The 23,877-nt window shown below is 33.2% G+C and overlaps 1 protein-coding gene across 3 annotated transcripts in view; it reads right to left on the bottom strand.

The window, feature by feature from the left end:
- LOC136272669 (transient receptor potential cation channel subfamily V member 5-like) overlaps positions 1 to 22,965 on the bottom strand; it is a 30,252-nt gene extending 7,287 nt beyond the window's left edge. For 2 of the 3 annotated variants that reach the window (XM_066074673.1, XM_066074674.1), the window contains exons 1-2: positions 22,829 to 22,965; positions 661 to 722 (exon numbers count right to left, since the gene is read on the bottom strand). The gene's annotated coding sequence lies outside the window, so the exon portion shown is untranslated. The other variant, XM_066074675.1, reaches the window with a different exon arrangement.
- Positions 22,966 to 23,877: the final 912 nt, after the last annotated feature.

Here is a 23,877-nt window from a genome sequence, read left to right as displayed (position 1 = left end):
TATTGGCTTATGAAACTTAAATAAACAATAACTCACTTACTTACTTACTTTAGTTTTTTAGTGTTTCTGAAATTCCATCCAATGCCTTATCGTGTTTACATAGTCCACATGGACTTACAGAATCTTTGTTACTTCAGGTTTGTAGTTATTAACAGTCATGCAAATAACCAGGTCATCACCAAAAATTCTTCATTTCTAAGTCTTATTTTGAAAACCAAGTAATTTTAAATTCTTGACAACATAAAATACTTTTATTTACTAAACTGTTCTTCAATATTTGTGATGTGCTGCTTCAATGCTTTGATGAAGATGTATTAAAAGAAATGTGATGACAATATATATTCAATCAGAAAAAGTACGTTTTTCAAGAAAAAATCAAAACGATTTTGCCGTAAGAATAAGTTTTCATGTAGGCAACTTTTGGAGTTTTAAGTATAGGTATATGATGATATGCATCATATTAAATTTGACAAATATCGGTGCTATGCGTGCCGAACCTCCAATACAAGTGCATGAATGCTTACGGAGAATGGCTATTAAAAAAGATAATTTTTACTTTGCCTGATTTCAAACTGTGAAATTGTCAACTAGGCAGATTAATTTAACAACAGTTAATAAATATGTATAACATATTAACGAAGAAAAAATGTATTCTCCTACCTCACACTGTTGTCTGTTTCGCACTGTTACGAAATATCTTGCCAGCAAGTTTTCGGATATCTCTAAAACACAAATTAACTAAGATATATCTAAAAAGTTTTGGCTTTGCAATTATCTATTCATAAAGCTACTAATTTGTTTAAATTTGCTCTTGCTCTTTAAATTGCTTCAAGATATAACGCGGTTTTAAAGTTATGATTTCTAACCAGCTATATTTTAACAAAAGACATTTCTTATGCACGTTTTGATGGCATGTCAAAACTGTTTTTAACCAATTGTGGCGTCCATATAGGAACTCATTAAAGTATAGTCGTTCTTTGAAAATAGGGGGAAATTCATACATGGTATATATACATGTACAAGGGTTGATCCAAAAGTAATGTCACACTATGCACCGCGCTTCTCATTGGCGCTGTATTGTATAAAATGAAACATTTAAAATTTATCAAAAAATAAATTCGTATTAAACATTTTATAAAATTTTGTTGAACACTTAACAAAATATTGATGTTTATATCATGATATATACGTTACATCACCGTGTCATGAATTTGCATCTTTTTTAGGGTTAATATAAATGAATAAATTACATGCTTTAAAATTTGAAAATGCCCCAAACCACACATTGTAAAACAGATATGTAACTAGAGCCGAGCTCGTTGCAAAGCAACGAGTAGGTCTTCCGTCGCAACTTCGTCTCGCGAAAGGATTGTCCATCAGTCTGATTAAAACCACTTCCTTCTCACACTTGTCAGAGCCTGACAGACCCTGTATTGATAAAAGGTCATCTTTAAACGACCATTTTTTCTTACCAATTAGAGCTTTAGAAAAGTGATTGGAACTCTTCAAATGGAGACAAACAAATTAATTCATGCCTGTTTTCTATGTAACTTCTAGACTGAGTATTGAAAAGTTGCACCACTCATTAAACAGATAAAGGCATATCTTCGGTAATTAGACGTACATGTATATTTAGATTGTATGCAAATGTGGAGGTCAAGTGGAAATGATCTGTTATTGATACAGGTCTATCAGACCCTGACGAGTGTTAGGAGAAGGGAAATGGTTTATCAAAATGATAATAATAAGTTCAAAAAATCCAAAACGAGACTCAATTTCAAAGTATTATTTTTATACCAGGCAAGTTCTTCGTTTAATTTACTTCACGTTTAGGATAACTTTAAAAAGAACATCATATATGTACATGTATATAATTAATTTAATTATTTAATTATAATAAAAGTGTGTGTGTGGCGGTTGGGGGGTGCCCCAAAAATCAATTTTCTAAACCTTAACTTAAGGGAAATTTTGGTTGCGAGAAAGGGGCGGGGGCAGTGCTTTCACTGAACCATCTAAAAGGTACTGTTAGCAAGCTCACAAATGATACCCCCGCTAAGAAAAAAATCATAACTCACGTATTTCTCTATTAGAGAATAATGGATGCTTCTTTTTCTTATAGTGAGTCAGACAAGACAGGGTATATTTACAGGTCACAAGCAATTTTTATGTCAAACTTTAGCTTTTACTCATTTTCATTAATACAAGATATGACACAGACAGGAATTAAGCATTTTTCAATATGACTTTGAACTTGCACAACTGACCCTGGATTAAGTTCATGACACATCATCGGTCATAAGAATCTTTTATTTATATGAAATAGAAACTCCCAATGTTTCTCCTTAAATGACTTAGGGACAAATCATTATACACTCTCAGGTCATAAGCAATCTTTGTGTGAAGTAAGAAATTCAATAGTGGGCCGGAAACAAATTTTGCACTTTTCCTGCCAGTGACCTTGTCCTTTGTCCTAATGACTTTGGGTGAAGGTCATGACGCTTCGTCAGGTAATAAGTAATATTTTTATGAAGTAAGAGCTTCCAATGTTTCTCTATCGGAGATATATAGACCAGACACGAATTTTGCACAGGCAGACGGATGGACGGACAAGGTGATTTTTACTTTACCCCCCCCCCCCCCAATTAATTTTCGTGGGGTATAAAATTCCTTGTCGCCCGTTTTGTGCGGCACAAAAACGACCTATATTTTTCAATTATTTCTATCATATCACATATAAATATTCATCTAAATGTATGATTTGTATGCACATTTGAGTTCTTCTCATCATCGTCGGAAAGGATAGGAAACCCTTGGATTCCAATGATGTTTTTTCATTGGCATTTGTCAATTTGCATCACTAAATGATTTCCAAATGGTAAGGTATCAAAGCTTTTGAGAAGTTAGATGCTGAATTTCTATAGATCTAAATTTTAGGTTAAGAAATACAACACTTTTTATATAGTGAATCAAAATCTAAAATAGCTTTATGTACTCGTACACATAAATAAGAAGATGTAGCGAAAGCCATAAAGACTTTATTTCTTCTGTTCTAGACTTTTTCAGAGTTAACAAGCTACAAGTTAACAATCTCCCATTTTGACAAGCCAAATTTAAAATAAAATATTCAGCTGAGTTTTAAGTCAATTAATTTGCATTACAACCTCATACTACACAACTTTAATGATTTTTTTTTATCAATGTGCATATAACAATAAGTATAATCCCCAAGAACACATATCTATCGTAAGTAAGTGCATACATTTTTGGGAGGCAAAAAAGTCGCTATATTACAGTCTGCAAGTCAGTTGAACTATGGTCTTTCAAAGAAATAACAAACTGTCTACAATTGAAGTACTCTGATGATTTCTTTGTCGACCGACTTCATTGCATAATATAGTCGTAAATCATTACTTCTAGTCCTGAGAACAAATTTTATTTAAAACTTTTTACTTATAATATCAGAGACATAAATAACTTATTAAGTTATTAATGTCTCTGATAATAATATTGATATATTTTATTCTGTTCATAACTATAGAAGTTTAGCGTGTACAGCAGGTTAATTTTTTAACCACATTCTCAGATTACGATATCACACCTTTAATGTGACGATGATTGACATCCAATATTTAGATACTTATTGTTTAACAATTGACCACTGCAGTGAAAGCACCTTTCCATATGTTACTTAATTATATAACAATTGCTGATCTGCAGCCCGGGGCAATATTCTGAGCTCATGTGCACTGAAGCGACACGAGATTTTCGGTCGCACGTGGAGCGGATTGAATTAGCGTAGACTGTCCGAATAAACACACGGGTGGGAAAGTGACTCACATCTAGGGGTACACAATTTAAGTAGTCGCCAAAAATTGATTTTCGCCACATTTTGAAAAAAAATAAAGCCCTTGCACTGTGATCATGTAAATGATAAAATCTAAACAAAACTTGTTTAAAAACTCATGTGAACATTCTTAAAATAATCACCTAATCCCTCAATCCGGACAATTTTGTTATCGTGGCAGCCTCTATCGCATGTGTTAATTCGATATTTGATTTTTTATCCTGCCTTGAACGCTCGAAGAGTGTTTTATTTTCTAAATTCTGCTTCCAATTTCTCTCTCTCTCTCTCTCTCATTTTTGTGCAACCCTATAAAACGTCAACTACTCTCTACGATATCTGTAAAACCTCTCAGCAGTATTTAGCGGAAATATTCGTGGGTAAATAAAAAAAAATTAAGTTGACACACAAGTCAATCTTACATGTACCGGTCAAAATCTCGAATTAACAAATAGTTTAGATCGTACAGAATATCAAAAACAAGCACGTGTGATAACGTACATGTAGAAGAATATCACCGGGAAAAATATGGCGTTTCTATATATCCGGCGACAATAAGACTCAAATGCTCTAGATGGTAAAAAGCACTTTATTTGAACTTTTAGGTCGGTAGGGTGAATTCTGGAAATCCAAAAACTACACCCGAACAATCCGAAGCCTAATTCTTGACTGATGATAATAATGAACAAATGATATAAATAAGAATAGTAAACAATATCAATTAGCACTATAAGCATGAGTGACAGATGACACGGAGTAAAACTTCAAATTGAGTGAGTCAATTATATCAAGTCCACAAAGTTAAGAGTTAATTTACAACGATTAAGCAATTACGCCTTACGTGAACATATGTTTTGGGATTAATGTTTTGGAAGACAAAATGTGATAAAGATATTATAGCAATTTGATAACAAATAAAGGAATGTGAATTTGAAGTTTTATACAAAATGTCTTGAATTATAGTTCATTGAAATTTCACTCCATGATAATTCCCTCTCGCTCCGGAAAATGAGACGTCCTCGTCTCAAAGCTCATCAATGAGGATTGCTGGCCATGGGTGCACGCGGCCTTTGACCGATGTAGACGGACTGGTAAAATTGTCGTTGATTACCGCAATGTCGCATTCTTGAGAGGTGATGATGTCGTTTAAGACTGTTATCTTCTGGTTAGCGATGGTCTGTCTTTGCTTTGGGTCTTTAAGTCTCTGTTCTAAATCGTAGCAGTTGGTGTTTAGATTGCTAACGACATTCTTAAGCATTTTATTTTGATTTCTCAACGTTGTCATGTGGTCTTGAATTACAACAGGCCTAAATAATTTATGAATGTCTTCTGGACTCAAGTGCTGGAACGGCAGCTGTTTCACAAGCTCCAGTCGGTTGTAATAATCTTTAATTCTTTTTGCGTCCCGGCGTCTTTTGCTTAAGGTCTTGGTTTGTGCAAGGTGCATTCTACATTGCGAAATATCAGCAATTGCAACACAAACTTCTTGAGGCTTTTTCTCAGAAATTCCTACAGTAGGGTCGAGTTTTGATCCTGCTTGGGTATCAGTCGATCCTACAGACGATACTGTCCGATTGCAGGTCCTTCCATCCTTGGCCGAACCGTTTTTGAACGAACGTTTGTCGTTGGTCGCCACCGGGTAAGTTTTCCGCGGATGAGAATGGCAAGGAATGGTTGCGTAGAAGCACATTTTAGCATAATGGCCAAGTAATCCACACACGAAACACTCCGAACGTGTAGCTGGACACAAGTACAGGTGTCCGCGGGTGAAAGAATTCCCGCACCTGTAGCATGCTGGACAGGATCCGGGTATGGAGTGTGGTCGTGCAAGTCCTGGGGATGTCCAGAAACTCGAAAAGCAGCGACGCTGGTTTGATGGTCGAAATGAGCGGGGTAATCCTCTGCTCTTGGGTTGCATTTCTGACACGTTGAATAAGATAATCTCGGGGAAACTCGCTTAGGTGTTGGTACACGGAATCTAACTGCTACAAAGTTTATGCAGCAGCCCCGGGTGAATTACCCTTAGGATATCTCCACCAAACTATCACCGGGAAAAATATGGCGTTTCTATATATCCGGCGACAATAAGACTCAAATGCTCTAGATGGTAAAAAGCACTTTATTTGAACTTTTAGGTCGGTAGGGTGAATTCTGGAAATCCAAAAACTACACCCGAACAATCCGAAGCCTAATTCTTGACTGATGATAATAATGAACAAATGATATAAATAAGAATAGTAAACAATATTAATTAGCACTATAAGCATGAGTGACAGATGACACGGAGTAAAACTTCAAATTGAGTGAGTCAATTATATCAAGTCCACAAAGTTAAGAGTTAATTTACAACGATTAAGCAATTACGCCTTACGTAAACATATGTTTTGGGATTAATGTTTTGAAAGAAAAAATGTGATAAAGATATTATAGCAATTTGATAACAAATAAAGGAATGTGGATTTGAAGTTTTATACAAAATGTCTTGAATTATAGTTCATTGAAATTTCACTCCATGATAAGAACATGAAGCTACCGCAGATCACTTGTCAACTCGCGCAGGATCTCCTTGGCTATGTGCGAGGGGTGATCATCATTTTAAGGTTAAATCTTTGTGATTTTTCGTTGTTTATCTAAAATATTATTAGTATAATTTTTAGAACATTTTAGACTTAAAAATTCACCATTGATTTACGTCTGACGATGTCTCTGATTTGGAATAATATCGCTTTTATCAATTTTTAGAACCACTCCTATATTTATTTTTTTTCTGTATGTTTATTTAAATAGATTGAAGATGAACAAACTTTTAGAACATAAAATAAAAACAGTTCTTGTGTATATAAACTCAAACAAGTATATCTTGTTATGAGATAACCGCTGACCTCTAGGTAGTGCTGCCGCGACCGATCTCCTCGGCCGCGGATGAAGGATCGGATAACTTACGTAAAGGTAAAACACACATAGAGAGCTCAGAACCCAGGGAGGTTTAAAATGTTTGCAGTATAATGACTAAACTCTAATAAATATAAGTTTTTTTCCCTTAAATCCCACAGTTGATCTATCTGTCTGGTACTGCTTCAGTTTGAAAATCGCATTGCTTTTGTGAATTAACAGAGCGATCATTTCTTAATTGACACTCTATCGTTAAATTCAAATTAAGAAGTGTAAGCTTTAATGTGTAGTCAATATTAAAACGATTCTGGTGTTTGCAGCTAAATAAAATCACATATGACAGACGCGACTCTTGTGTATTAGATACCCGCTGACCGCTAGGTAGTCCAGCCGCGACCATGGCGACCGATTTTCTCGGCCTCGGACGAGGGATGAGTTACGTAATGACGCACACAACTAAGAATTGGGGTCGATTTGAAATGCTTGCAGCAAAATGACCCAAATCTATTTCATGGAAGTTATTTTTTTAATCCATTTTATGTATCTCACTAGATAAGAAAAGGAACGTTTATATTTACTCGTTTTTGTTTTTCTTAACGGTTGTCCACTATAAGAACTAAACAGAGGTGACTCCAAAAAAAGGCTGTAAGAAAAACATGAACATGTACACTTTTAAGACACTTTTTCTAATGAATTAAAGTATCCCGTATATGCTGGTACACTTCCAGCTGTTAATTTATGTCCGTTATACGCACGAAGACTATTCACTTACTTGCCAAATGAAAACAGGTACATGTTAACAAGACAAGCTTTTTACACTCATATTATGCATTACCGGTACAAACTTATTTTGTAACGACATTGATAACACCATAATAAACAACTTTTTTAACGACAGCTATTACAAAATATTAACCATTTTTTAGTAATAAAGCGAAGACTTTTAAGGGCTGTAGACCCCTAATTTAAAGGGCCAGCCCTTTTTCAATGGTGTCAAGTGAAAGCCCTCGATATTTTGCACATATTTTATTCTGTATGTGTTCAGAGAAAATTTTAAACTAAGGAGCTACGAGACAAAAATACAACCAAAAATCAGCATTTTTGAAGCACAACATTCAAATTAATTTTTTGAAACTTTAAAGGAGGAAAATTGTAAAAATAAAACTCGGAGGAAAACGTTCAAAGTATCTATTTTCAGGATTTGTGACTTTGTAACACATGCTATGGGCGGTTTCAGAGCCTTTGCGTGGACAGGAATGCCTATATTTTCTTGAAAAAGGGGAATAACTCGGTACCGGAAGTGTTGATTTCAACGATTTTCCCTAGATATTGAGAAATAGTAACTACCAATAAGCCCTGAAAATTTGAATTTTATATGACAACAAACAAGCAAGATGTTTGAGTTTTAAAAAACGTCTAGAAGAAAAAAAAGAATGAAAAGAATTATCAACAGAATAAGTACAAGGTCTTCCGTTGAAAACGGAAGACCTTAATTAACTTTTTCTAACTGTTTTGAAAAATTAGGGACCGTTACTGTCCATTTCGGATATCTACCCATTTCCTTTTGTCTCCAGATCAAGGGATCAAAAGGCTGGACATGCGAATAGTGATATGATGCATTTTTTGCTTCGATGGATTTAATCATTAGAAAATGTACTGGAATTGATATATCAACCTAAAATTGAGAGTGAGTGAGAGTCTTCCTTTAGCCAGGATACTTACGTTTGAAGATGTTTAAACAAGAAATGTCATATAAAGTTTTTGGTCAAAAAGGATCGGATCGTGTTTGAGCATCAAAATTTGACGTTAGAAGAATGTTCATATAACCTATTTCTGGTTATACCGATGTAAATAGTATTTTATGTGTCAAGATCTTGGAATTATTGAAAGGAGTATAGTGGACATATATAACTACACCAGAGAAGTGGGTTATTACATTCTGCAAACTAATGAAAACAATGGCATCGATGGCTCGAGCATTTTAGTTGAAATTGCCGAAAGCAAGTCTTGGAAAAAATAATAATACAGGGGCAGACGGATGGAATCTTGATGTTTGGGGCATAAAGCGGGACCTTGTGGGTTTTTTTCAGAACCGTTAAAAACGGAACTGCTATAATCAACTATAATTAGTGATTGCTGAAAAGCCTACAATTCTTTAGACAAGGATGTTTTAACTCATTTGACAGTAAACCATTTAGTAAATTTTGTTGACCCAAACACAGGTGCTCTTACAAACACCATCAATTCGACCTGAAGAGAATAAAAGAAGTTCTTACCATCCAACGATACACAGAAGTACGGAAGCCCGTTGGTGCCACGTAGGAAATATATTTTATCTGTCGGCCGCCAGATAATTATTTGGCGGCCGCCATTTATTATCTGGCGGCCGCCACATAATTTTCTGGCGGCCGCCATATAATTTTCTGGCGGCCGCCACATAATTATGTGGCGGCCGCCAGATAAAACCTGGCTTCCTGATGCGAGCGCATGTTTTAATTGGAGCGTTTTAGGGAGTTGTGGATACACTCTAATTTATTAGTTTTATTAATTATTTCTGAAACTTGACGTTAAATATCAATTGCAGAGCTTGGGATTTTGAAAAACTGGTTGAGTTGAATGTATAGAAGACTTTGTTGTTAGAATCTAGAATGAATTTTATATTACTTTGTGCCTTGTATTATACATGTATGTTGTAAAACATGGTATTTTAGAGTTGATTCTGAACTTTTAAAACTGAACTAAACACCCATTCAGGAAATCTTAACATTAAAAAACCTTAACTTGAGAGGAATTTTATGTAAACATGTACATAAGTAAAGGAACGCACTGCCTTCTATATGTTTTAAATTTGGTATAAGAATTTACCAACGCAGATTAAGGTCAGCTTTATTGACCACGACACTAGTACATGCAATATTATCACGAGAGCAGATCCATCTATGACTGTGTTGTTAAACTCTTATTCCAAATCACATGAAAGGCAGTACAATAAAAAGACCGTGATCGGCCACAGTCTCTCTGGGTAAATCAAAGTACTGAGACTACTGAAAGGCGGGGTCTTGAAAATTTGAATTTGTAATTGTTCACGTTTTCCTCCATTATGTTCCAAAAATTATGAGTTTGAATTAGTTGTTTCAATCTACATGTAGTATGCTTAAGTTCGGATTTTTGCAATTGCCTGATACTTTGTCATAATTTTGCTAAATCCCGACCGGGACTGTTCTTCATAATTGTAGAATATTGACACAACGGTATATTATGTGAAATAAGACCCCAAGAAAATTTTTAAAAAAATACAACTAATCGCGAAAATCAAAACAACTATATTTAGGTATATAATTGAAATCGTTATATTTATTTATTTTGTAATCAAAGGGAAAATCGATAAGTCGGACGGTATCTGTTATACAAGGTTTATGGAAACTCCGAAAACTCTCAAACTGTTGAATAACCGAACAAAGTTAACATTTGTATACCGATAACAAACACAGGCATCTAACGTTAGAAATATTTCTTTTTTACAATAAGATTATTCCAAGTATATGGTGGCATATCTCTGCCACCTGTGTGCAAGTTATTTTTCTCTTAATTATGTTGACATGCAAGATAAAAATGTTGACATGCAAGATAGTTATGTAAACATGCAACATAACTATGTTGACATGCAAGAAAACTGCAATCAAATAAGAGTTATAAAAAATCTCAAATATCGTCAACATCTGACATCCAAGATGCTAGATACGCTACCTATTGATATCAATATGCAACTTATTTATGTTTACATGCAACTTCTTTATGTCGACATGCAACTTATTTATGTCAACATGCAATTTAGTTATGTTAACATGAAAGATAAATATGTTGACATGCAACATATTTATGTCAACATGCAACTTAGTTATGTTGACATGCAACTTGTAAGTTGCATGTCAACATATTTATCGCGCATGTAAACATAACTAAGTTACATGTTGACATATTCATCTCGCATGTCGACATAAATAACTTGCATATCGAAATAGATAAGTTGCATGTTGACATAAATAAGTTGCATGTCAGCATATTTATCTTGCATGTTAACATAAATAAGACAGCATCTAGCATCTTGGATGTCACAGGTGGGCGATCAGATTGCAATTTCTTGCATGTCAACATAGTTATGTTGCATGTTGTCATAACTATCTTGCATGTCAACATATTTATCTTGCATGTCGACATATTTGATAGAAAAATAACTTGCACACAAGGGGCAGAGATATGCCATAATAACCGAACTTCATGCGCGAGCCGAGATTAAAATACACAGATGTCCTACATATTAAATAGGTGTTGCATTGGCTTCCGGTTAACACGCGTTATGACTGCTGTTCGTCTCTAAAAACAATTTGTACATAGAAAATAAAAAACAAGTCTGAATTTGCCTTCTCGTTCATTGACCCTTTAGTAAATGAAACTGAATTTAGATTTTGAACAATACATTGTAAGCAAAATTTATATAGATTATACATTTTGGTTGACCAATAGATTAATTGATATATACAATCTTATCGATTGAAGAACCAAGTCAAATGTTAATGTTCGTGTTGTCCGGCTTGGTTGGAATATACAATCATGTAATTTGTTTTAATGTTATGAGACATTTTGTAAACTTTATAACGGACAAAACCAGTCATATTCATGATTTAAAAGAATTCTTTATCAATATCTTAATGCCTCTCATCAGAAACTCAGCTGATCTTTCTCTCATGGATAAATATCTCGCACCAATATTAGACCTATGAATTCAGAGATAACGCAAAGTTGTTATGTTTTAAATTTTTAATTATCGTGTGGTAGTACATGTAAATTAATAGGACTTATTTCAATTTTAAAAAGATAAAAAGTAAGTTTTTATCATAGTTTTAAAATCTGATTTACAAATCCTTTATTGTAGCTCCTTGAAAAATTTGAAATTAAATAGCTTTAGAAATTATGCTCATTTTTCCAAGACACGCATTGAATTGTGCGTTTAATAAACGAGAGTGTATCGAAAGGACAAAGATCCCTGAAATGACAATGTCCTACAACATTTGTTAATTTTACTGTTAAAAGCGTAAACTTTGCATATTTTAGAAATTTTAAAATCAAATAAATCTGAATTAATAGCTAAAATTAACAATTTACAATTATCATATATAACAGCCAATCAGGAAAGGTCTACCCCAAAATATGACGTGATTCATTCACTTTTGGTCTCCATTTTCTAGTTTTATCGATTTGAAAAGCAGATGACTCGATGATTTGGAGTATGATTTTTAATAAAATTTCAGAAACGGTTATATCGTGATTCGTGTAAATTATGCAAGAGTTTACACAAAATAGTAGTAAGTGGCAAACGAATTTATTTTTTACCTATTAATTTTATATGAATCGCTGCAAGAAAATCATGACAGGTAAGAAGGTCTAAAAAATCAAAATGGCTACCGCGATAAAAAAATTTTTTTATTGTTATAGTACTTGGAATAATCTTATTGTAAAAAAGAAATAATTCTAACGTCAGATGCCTGTGTTTGTTATCGGTATACAAATGTTAACTTTGTTCGGTAATTCAACAGTTTGAGAGTTTTCATAAACCTTGTTATGGTGGCATATCTCTGCCCCTTGTGTGCAATTTATTTTTCTTTCAAATATATCCGACATGCAAGATAAATATGTTGACATGCATGATAATTATGTCAACATGCAACATAACTATGTTGACATGCAAGAAAATTGCAATCAGATAAGAATTATACAAAATCTCAAAAAATCTCAAATATTGCCTACCTGTGACATCCAAGATGCTAGATGTTACCTTTTTATGTCAACATGCAACTTATTTATGTTAACATGCAAGATAAATATACTGACATGCAACTTATTTATGTCAACATGCAACTTATCTATGTCGACATGAAACTTATTTATGTTAACATGCAACTTACGTATGTTGACATTCGAGATAAATATGTTGACATCCAACTTAGTTATGTTTACATGCGAGATAAATATGTTGACATGCAACTTATAAGTCAAGATGTTGCATGTTAACATATTTATCTTGCATCTTAACATAACTAAGTTGCATGTCGACATAAAGAAGATTCATGTCGACATAAAGAAGTTCGATGTTAACATAAATAAGTTGCATGTTGACATCAATAGGTAGCGTATTCAGCATCTTGGATGTCACATGTTGACGATATTTGAGAATTTTTATAACTCTTATTTGATTGCAGATTTCTTGCTTGTCAACATAGTTATGTTGCATGTTGACATAACTATCTTGCATGTCAACATCTTTATCTTGCATGTCGACATAATAAATAGAAAAATAACTTGCACACAAGGGACAGAGATATGCCACCTTACCTTGTATAACAGATACCGTCCGACTTATCGATTTTCCCTTTGATTACAAAATAAATAAATATAACGATTTCAATTATCTATTATTACCTAAATATATTTGTTTTGATTTTCCCAGTTAGTTGTATTTTTTTTTAAAATTTTCTTGGGGTCTTATTTCACATAATATACCGTTGTGTCAATTTTCTACAATTATGAAGAACAGTCCTGGTTGGGATTTAGCAAAATTATGACAAAGTATCAGGCAATTGCAAAAATCCGAACTTTAGCATACTACATGTAGATTGAAACAACTAATTCAAACTCATAATTTTTGGAACATAATGGAGGAAAACGTGAACAATTACAAATTCAAACTTTCAAGACCCCGCCTTTCAGTACTCTCAGTACTTTGATTTACCCAGAGAGATTGTGGCCGATCACGGTCTTTTTATTGTACTGCCTTTCATGTGATTTGGAATAAGAGTTTAACAACACAGTCATAAATGGATCTGCTCTCGTGATAATATTGCCTGTACCAGTTGTCGTGGTTAATAAAGCTGACTTTAATCTGCGTTGGTAAATACTTATACCAAAATTAAAACATATAGAAGGCAGTGCGTTCGTTTACTGATACATGTTTACATGACATTCCTCTCAAGTTAAAGTTTTTAAATGTTAAGATTTCCTGAACGGGTGTTTAGTTCAGTTTTAAAAGTTCAGAATCAACTCTAAAATACCATGTTTTACAACATACATGTATAATACAAGGCACAAAGTAATATAAAAATCATTCTAGATTCTAACAAAGTCTTCTATACATTCAACTCAACCAGTTTTTCAAAATCCTAAGCTCTTCAATTGATATTTATTGTCAAGTTTCAGAAATAATTAATAAAACTAATTAATTAGAGGGTATCCACAACTCCCTAAAAAGCTCCCATTAAAACGCGCATCAGTAAGCCAGGTTTTATCTGGCGGCCGCCAGATAATTATGTGGCGGCCGCCAGAAAATTAAGTGGCGGCCGCCAGATAATAAGTGGCGGCCGCCAAATAATTATCTGGCGGCCGCCAGATAAAATATTTTTCTTAGTGGCACCAACGGGCTTCCGTACAGAAGACATTGTATGACCGTTTTTTATTACAGTACTTTATTCAAAAACTATACCTCAACGATTCCACAGACCCATTCACGCGTTTTTAGACATAAGTAAAAAAAATCTGCAAATCTGAATTGATCAAATCCGACTTAATGACATCAACTCCGCTATTACTACGAATGAACCAATGAAAAACGCCAATGATACTAGTAGACCTCCGTTAAACCCGAACAACAGTCTCGATGACTTTCAAATTTAAAGTAAGATTTTATCATATTCATATCGTTGTTTTTTTTGTGTCAACTAGAGTCTCGAAAGTTTTCCGATCATGAATTTCAAAATGGCCATCGAAAATAGATGCATAGCAACGACCTGAAATCTTACGACATAGTAAAACATGCGTGCGGATCTGATAGCATTGAATCATGATTTTTTTAAAGATACAGTCTCATAACTGCAGCGGTGTGTGCATACAAATTGAGTAACGCGCGTTAGCGCGTTATAAAAATTTGTATGCACACATCGCTTCCGTTATGTACGGAAACGTATAAACGCCTCTTGATGTTGTGTTTAACCTCTAAATGGCAAATTAAAATTAGTGTCATCTTCCTATAAAATGAATATATTGTCAAAATTATGTCGACTTGTACAAAGAAAAAAATATAAGTCGATATATTTTGGATGATTTTACAGCCCATTTCAAGCTTTGTTGACTTTGATTAAGTCGTAATATCATTCTGCGTTTTAAATTTGTCGTATTTATGTAAATGCGTAAAAATTTTATCGCTAACTTTTTTATTGAAAATTAATCATGTTGAAAATTGTACAATTTGTGGAGCTTTCGTGTCCATATTTTAATGACTTCTTGTCTGTTTACAAGGAATTTCAACTTAAGTTTGTCGTCTAAAGTTTAAGACATAATTTAACCCAATTAATGTCAATTATAAACAAAATAATGTAAAGCAGTAAACATATACATTGTAATAGCTAACTGCAAAGCTCCATAAGCGTGAGAGACAGGGGCGAAGCACATTCTTTAGTAATAAAAAAAAACCAACAGCTTTAAAGTGTAAATAAACGAATGCAAAAATAAAACAAATATGATACAAGCAATATTTAAACAGTTTTTGGGAGTTGATTTTAATCAACTCTCCTATGCAGTTACTCTGGCAAACCGAAAGTGAAACAGTGCTTGGACCTAAGCACAAATCATCACCGCTGACAAGACTTACTTCTTGAAAATAATAGAAAAATTCGATGTAATGTATGCTGAAGCATTGTTTTTCAAGGAAACTTATCTATACACACTTTGAAAATAGTAAGATTTTACATAATACGAACAATTTAGATATTTTTGTAGTGTTATGTGTTCCTACGCCAGAGTTTAATAAAGTCTCGTTCAACCAGACGCTCGGCTGTCTCCGTAAATCTCCGACAAGCAGAGAGGCTCTCTTGCTTGTCGGAGATTAGCGGAGACAGCCGAGCGTCTGTTTGAACGAGTCAATAGTGCTTGGATCCATACGATTTTTAGCTCACCTGAGCTGAAAGCTCAAGTGAGCTATTCTGATCACATTTTGTCCGTCGTCCGTCTGTCCGCCCGTCCGTCTGTCCGTCTGTCCGTCTGTAAACTTTTTACATTTTGAACTTCTTCCCTAAAAGCTTATCCAATTTCAACCAAATTTGGCATAAAGCATCCTTATGGAAGGGCGAATATAAATTGCAAAAATAAAAGTCCGATCTGTTTTCAAAGCGGAGAAAACCTTGAAACTGTAGAAAAAGGGGATGCATTTTTAAAAATCTTCTTCTCAAGAACTACCAAGTCCAATTCAACGTAGTTTAGCATAAATTATCCTTATTGGGAGGAAAATATAAATTGCAAAAATTAAGGGGTAATTCTATTTCAAATCTGAGTTATTACGAAAATAATAATGAGGGAAAGGCGTGTTTCAATCGGGTTCAGCATCCGGTAAAATGGGTAGGCAAGACTTGGCCTGGGCAAAACAAAAGATTGGCAGTTATTAATCTGCCAATCTCATTAAAATTTCAGGATATTTAATGGACTAGTATATTTTGTATTCGCTGTAAATATTGTTGCAAAATAATGCGTATTTGGAATTGCCGATCTGCCCCGGCTTTTATTTTGCCACGGCCCGGGTTTGCATACCCATTTTACCAAGACTCGTATTCCATACTTCTAAAACGAGGTTTTTTGTTTAAAGCAGCCATGACATTATACAAAAAGGGTCGATCTGACTATGATGAACTTGCTTGTTGTGCAACAGTTCGCGTATGTAGGGAAATTTTGAAACATGAAAAATTTATTGGTGCCGATTTTGTGAAGGAAATTGAGGCTAAATATTTCAATGCGTTGACAGTTTTCACACATGACGTTGGTGTTAGCTTGTTCTGATTTTCGTTTCGTTTTCATTATTTATGCTTTGTAACCTGGAAACTATCGTCTGTATTTCGTGATTTTTACGTATCAAATCAAACAGAGACTTCGGTAAATCAAACAGTTACATTAACTGTTTACCTGCGCAAATTAAGCAAAATCTGATGTAGGGGTACTGAAATAAAATTCATTATATCGGTAATTCGGCATTATCTTTTGCGTAATGGTAGATTAATGCAATAGGTTTTGTTGAGATGCTCGGCATTTTCTCGAGTTATTCAGTTTAAATAGAGTTTGATATCGCTGACGGAAATATGTAGGTTTATACATGTATATATATGATTCATTTCGAAAAAATAAATTGTGTTCTTTATTTGTTATACATGTAGTGCATGTTTCTTGTGTTTAATTGTTTACAATTTCTATTTACTAACTTTATACTTTTTACTTGAGTAATCATAAGCAAGATACAGAGATTTGCTCACAATTCTTTGTTTGTACACAGATCTTAAAAGATTAAAAAAGTAAAAAATTTGTCAATATTTATTACGAAAATTTTCAAAATCTGTTCTTCCACAAACCAACTTATTGAATTGTAAACTTAACCTTTTTAGCTCACCTGAGGGTTGGGCCACAATGGGGGGTCGAAGTTTAACAAATGAATATATAGAGTAAATCTTTAAAAAATTTTAGAAACTAATCGGCCATGAAAGCTGACAATTGTGTGGAAGCATCCTTAGGTAGTGAAGATTCAAATTTGTGAAAATCATGACCCCCGGGGGTAGGGTGGGGCCACAATGGGGGATCGACGTTTTACATAGGAATATATACAGTAAATCTTTAAAAATCTTCTTCTCAGAAACTAATCAACCAGGAAAGCTGACACTTGTGTGGATGCATCCTCAGGTAGTGTAAATTCAAAGTTGTGAAAATCATGACCCCCGGGGGTAGGGTGGGGCCACAATGGGGGATCGAAGTTTAACATAGGAATATACACAGTAAATCTTTAAAAATCTTCTTTTTAGAAACTAATCCGCCGGCAAAGCTGGAACTTGTGTGGAAGCATCCTCAGGTTGTGTAGATTCAAAGTTGTGAAAATCATGACCCCTGGGTGTAGGTTGGGACCACAATGGGGGGTCGAAGTTTAACATATGATTATATAGAGTAAATCTTTAAAAATCTTCTTCTCAGAAACTGATTAGCCAGGACAGCTAAAACTTGTGTGGAAGCATTCTCCGATAGTGTAGATTCATATTTGTGAAAATCATGACCCCTGGGGGGGAGGTTTGGGCCACAATGGGAGGTCGATGTTTTACATAGGAATAAACAGAGTAAATCTTTAAAAATCTTCTTCTCAGAAACTAATCAGCCAGGAAAGCTGAAACTTGTGTGAAAGCATTCTCAGGTAGTGTAGATTCAAATAGTGAAAATAATGATCCCCAGGGGTAGGGTTGGGCCACAATGGGGGTTAACAAAGGAATATATAGGGTAAATCTTTAAAAATCTTCTCAGAAACTAATCAGCCAGATGATTCTTTATAATTATTAAGACTTTGGCCCCCGGACAATTCTTTGGCCTCACGAGAAGGTTCAGAGTTTGATGTATGTTTATATCCCATATATAAACTATTGTTAGGGATCTTTTTGAGAACTGCAATACTCAACATATGGTATGACTATAAAATCATCCTGTTAGAAAAGGGACTAATGATTATAAACATAAGAATATCCAGGGAAAATGGATTTTAATTATACAGGATCTACATGTATTATTGTACATTGTCCAGATAGTTTGTATTATGACTCAATTGAGCTGATTTTATCATACCTATTGTTCCTCAGGTGAGCGATGTGGCCCATGGGCCTCTTGTTAGAATTGTTTCGATTACTAATACATAGTTTGAAATCTATCTTTAAATATTACACAACATGATTCATATGCGTTTTCTCGAAATTCTTGTTGGAAAAGTCTAAAAATTCATATAATAAAAAAGCGCGTAATTCAAATACAGACTAGAAACTAATTGCCATGCAAGATAAGTTGATATTAAAATACTAGTAAATGATAATCGATAAAATCAACTCCCGTCAGTACTTCAGTACTTTGATTTCTATTATTTCAGTAAATACGTTAATAAATACATGATTTCAGTTAAACTATTTGAATTACAAAACGAAGAGACTTTTTGTAGATTCTAATTAGGTCACAAATAATACATGTATAAATGTATACATGAAGAGTTTTATCTATACCCAACTAATAATGATTCTTCATAATTCGAAGTGCTTTTAAAAGATTAAATATAAATTTACTGAGAGAAATAGGCATTTCCGAATGCTCTGTATATTTCTTAAACTTCAAATTTAATTTTTTCTTAATTTTTTAAATTTTTAACTATTCAATTTTCAACTTTAAAAGAAAAAGAAAGACTAAACCTTTGGGTTGGGAACCGTAATAACTTAGATTATTTTGTGGTAACGAAAAAGGATATAAGAAACACAAAGAATGCAGTTTTTAAAATGTTAAATGAATAGTACCTGAAATAAGAAATGTTTTTCTTCAACAAAAAAAAATCAATTTCAGTCTGTATATATGGTCTTAACCAAAGCTTTAACCATAACGCATCTAGGGAGTTTACCATCTCTTCTCCATATCATAGCATTTTATCGGTAAACTAATTATTCTAGCCGTTCAAATTTTAGTGAAAACGCCTCTCTGACTTAGATAAATCGCCTAGGTGAGTTTGCCAAACACAATTATGTTGCAATAAATTCTGCGATATATGATTTTGGCGGCATAGTTTATACGCATTATTTTAGCGCGACATTGCGGAATTCGACTTTAACAGATTAAAGTGCTTAAGACGTCAAAAACATGTCGAAATGGTGTCACTAATTAAATTTTGTTGTCATAATTAAATTGCAAAACATTAAAACAATCATATATGACAATATATTTATGTGAATATATCGCGTTGTAAAGCAACAACGAGAGGCGGTTAAACGTTTCCGTAGTTATGAGACTTTATCTTTCAAACAATCACGGTTTAATTTTTAATTATATTTACATTTTTTTAACTTCTTGCTTTGTCTGCAAATGTGATTTATACCTTAAAATTCCTAGGTTTCAACACTCTTTACAAGCCAAAAAATATGTGGAATGTGAATATCTGGTAATAAACATTTTCCCGGTCATCAAAGTCATGTTTCAAGGCATAACAATTTTTCAGATATCCTGCATATTTCAATTGCATATTTATCAAATGAAGGTCCCGTGTTATATGTGTTAAATACTATAGTGTTTTTTTAGAAAATCTATATCAATCAACAATTAACAATCAATCTATATGTTCAATATACGTCCTATGGTTTTAAATACCTAAAATTACAGATAAGTATTACTTATTACAGAATATCTGAGTTTGAACAAATAGTCAGCATTTAAACATCAAAAGCACAAACGCATCATGTCCTTCACAATTTCCATATGGGGACAATTAAATTAAATTTGAGAAATATGACCTCTAGTAATCGAATATATACTACCTTTTGAGCAAATCTGATAAAATTTATGTCCTCGATGAAATGGCACTGAATGATCTGTACGATAAATAACCATCTTTTCCTCTTTTATCTAAATGTATTGGAACACTGATTGAGTGTAAAATAACACTACTGAAAAAGTTACTTTTATAATGCCAATCGATTTAAAGAAACGAAAGTCAATTTTTATATGTAAAGCACTATTATGAAGCTACACTTGAAGTTTGAAATCGATTCGATATACCATAAAAAAAATCCAGAAAGCGTAGTTGAGACAGAATGACAACACAACAAGGTTAATTCTCAATAGGGTCAATATTTAACGTGTTGACATATTTTCGTAGAGGATGACAATATTAAAATGAAATTTGGTATACAGGTTTATTATGATAATATCTAGGTCAAGTTCGATATTGGGTTTGATTGAGCAATTTTCAACAGAGTTATGTCCCTTGGCCGTAGACAAAAGTCTATTTATTTGCCGTTTCCGTTTATTTTCTTCGCAGAGGATGCACATATTGATATGAAATTTGGTATACAGGTTAATCTATATAATATCCAGGTTTTTATAATAGAGCAACTGTCGTCAGAGTTATGCCCCTTTGACGTTTATTTGCAGTTTTCGTCACTTTTCTTCGCAGAATCTGCACATATTGATATGAAATTTGGTATACAGATTAATTATGATAATATGTAGGTCAAGTTCGATATTAGGTACGATTGGGCAAATGTGGACAGAGTAATGCCCCTTGGACTTAAAAAAATTCCAATTTTTTTCAGTTTACGTTTATTTCTTTGTAGATGTTTCCAAGGGAGGGAGGCATAAGTGTTTCACAAACATCTCTTGTTTGAAAAGCGTCGTTAAACAGACATTTTTATCATTAAAACAAAGCGATTTCATAACACATATTCTAAATCTTTTATAGTAATTTGATTACTGTTTTTATATTCAATTACCATTGGATGATTGTGTGGGCCTTATCGACCGTTATTAAATGGTGTTTTGATTTGAAGTTAGGACTTCTCAAGATTTATGTCCATTTGAATTGATAATTAATAATACGTCGTCGATATACCTGAATGTTGAGTTGAAGGCCACAGCAAGTGATTTATTTTTTTACGTACAAGTTTTTGAATAAATTCTGCTTCATTAGAATACAAAAATAGGACTGCTAACAATGGAGCACAATTGGTACCCATGGGAATTCCAACAGATTTTGATTTCCAAAAACTACATATATGTTGTCTATCAGAAACTCAAGCATCTTTTTAATGTCAACTTCAGAGTACTTGTGTGTGCAATCAGCATGGTTTTTAACAAAATTATTTTTTAGATTTCCAATGACAAGGTAAGCATTTTTACGACTTCCATTTTTTTGAAGAAACAACAGTCGATGATATAAAAAAGACTATATTTTAATTTGCCATGGGAAATAAGGTAAATCAAATTCTAAAGTCTCATGTCTAATAAATCAAAAATCCCACTTAAGTAAAAATAATCGCATGAGAAATGTAATGTGGTGCAAAAGTACAAGAATAACAAATGCAGAAATTGTTGTTTATTCCAGATTAAATATTTTGATCTCGCTGAACCATGAAAACTACGGAAGCTTTTACCAGCAATTATTTAAACATAATCGTAAACTATCTATACTACTATATTAAAATAATAGACTCGAATTTTTAGTCTTTAATACCGAGAAATCGGAAGAATACTGTCTTTTGTTTTTTATATTTTAAACATCATTGGTACTTGAAGATTACCAATTTGTTTTTATTTTTTCTCAGTTAAGCTTCGCTAATAAATAATCAACGAAAATTCCTCAAAAAACCCCCTGAAACGGAATTGATTTTGTTGTTTCCATAATAATGGTTGTGTATATTTCTAACCTAGATTTACAAATTTGAGAACCAATAGCACAAACAGTCTCATTGTATTCTATGTGTAAAATTACAAATATATTTTTTTATTCATAAAAGCATAATAACACATATTTATAAATCAAATTTAGAGCCACGAAACGTTTGAAATTCGTTAATATATACACTTTTTTCGTGAAAAACAATTTTAAAGTAACTTCCCCATCATGTTTTGATTGTTTTTGATAACGTAAGACACAGTCATTTCAGGATTGGTGTCGGTTTACATCAACCTGTCCGCAAAAATTTAGAGATAATCACCAAAAAATGTCTCAATTCTAGGTTTTTCACAAAGTTGGAAACCGGGTTCATTAAAACTTGGCACAATAAAAATATACTTTAATTTATTCAATTATTATTCAATAATTATGATGTAATATGTAATATGGTCAATACTTTGATGAAGGTTTATCCAAAAAATATCTCAGTTAAATATTCAAATAGAAAAAGTGCGTTTTAAGTGAAAATCAATACAATTTTGTTCTAAAAATGATGAGTATATGTATCCATGGTAACACAGCTGCCTAGCAACCAACTTTTAGATTTCTATGTGAGATATATGATTCATCATATTAAATTTGAAAAATAAAATCGGTGACTATGCTTGCCGAACCTCCAATACAAGTGTTAAAATGCTAACGGAGAATTTCTCTAAAAGGATCATTTTGACTTTGTCAGATTTCAAACAGTAAAATTTTTGAGTAAGTAAATGAACTTAACAGCAGTTAATAAATATGTATTTTATATTTACGAAGAGGAAATTGTATCCGCTTACCTCACACTGTTGTCTGCTTTGCACTAGTACTGTTATGAAATATCTTGCAAACTAGTTTTCGGCAATCTCTTAAACACAAAACTCCATGTAACTTTGAGATACATGTATATCTAATAAATTTTTGCTTTGCAATTACCTGTTCATAAAGATTCTAATTTGTTTTACCTTGCTCTGGCGCTTTAAATTGCTTTGAGAGATAACGCAGTTTTAAAGTTATGATTACTTACCAACTATGTCTTAAAGAGACACCACGGCGCATTTTATCAAAAAACCGACTTGAACATTTTCCGATCGGGTTTGGTATTTTTGTACTACTCATGAATGTATAAACTTTCAGAAAATTACAAAGTTCTCCATTAAATAAATCTTATTATTTCATTAAAATTAATAATTACGTATAACCTATCACATAAATACATCGCACGTGTTACAGGGTCAGCCGTCTATACTATTACCGATGCGTATTTAGTGTAAACAAAACACATGCAGGGCTCACAAAGATTCTCCTGTACATGTTTGTTGATAAAAGTATGTCTTTTCTACTTCTCCAAGGTAATGATTGTTCAAAGTTTTTAAAATAACCACACTTATTATTTTGTAAGCATGTAATTAGCGTGCTTATCATAGGAGATGACTACAAGCTAGTATTATTTTTGTAAGTGAGGCCCCTTGAGGGGTTATTTGACTCATTTATGTCTGTTCATTTTAAAATGAACCGAAATTGGAAAACCATTGCTAGATTATCGAGAAAGTGATCATGTGTTCCGTTTAGAGAGTCCTTTTTACCTCGTATACCATGATGATCGGGGTCGTCGAATATCTTGTAGTTTTCAGCACGTGTCAATTACTGTCAATCAAAATCCACGTGGTACAAATAAACGATATAAGATTAATCTGGTTTGTAACACTCTAAAATTTCCGGAAGCTCATAATTAGGTATGTTAAAGAGATTTTTATGAAATTCAACCGTCACAATCAACGTTATTTCTTAATTCCTAACGAAACAATGGGTAAATCTGAAGTTATTCACACGTGTGTTTTCAGCTGTA

This window comes from Magallana gigas, chromosome 2 (genome assembly GCF_963853765.1).
Source record: "Magallana gigas chromosome 2, xbMagGiga1.1, whole genome shotgun sequence".
Lineage (NCBI taxonomy): Eukaryota > Metazoa > Mollusca > Bivalvia > Ostreida > Ostreidae > Magallana > Magallana gigas.
This window is presented reverse-complemented; position numbering and strand designations above follow the sequence as displayed.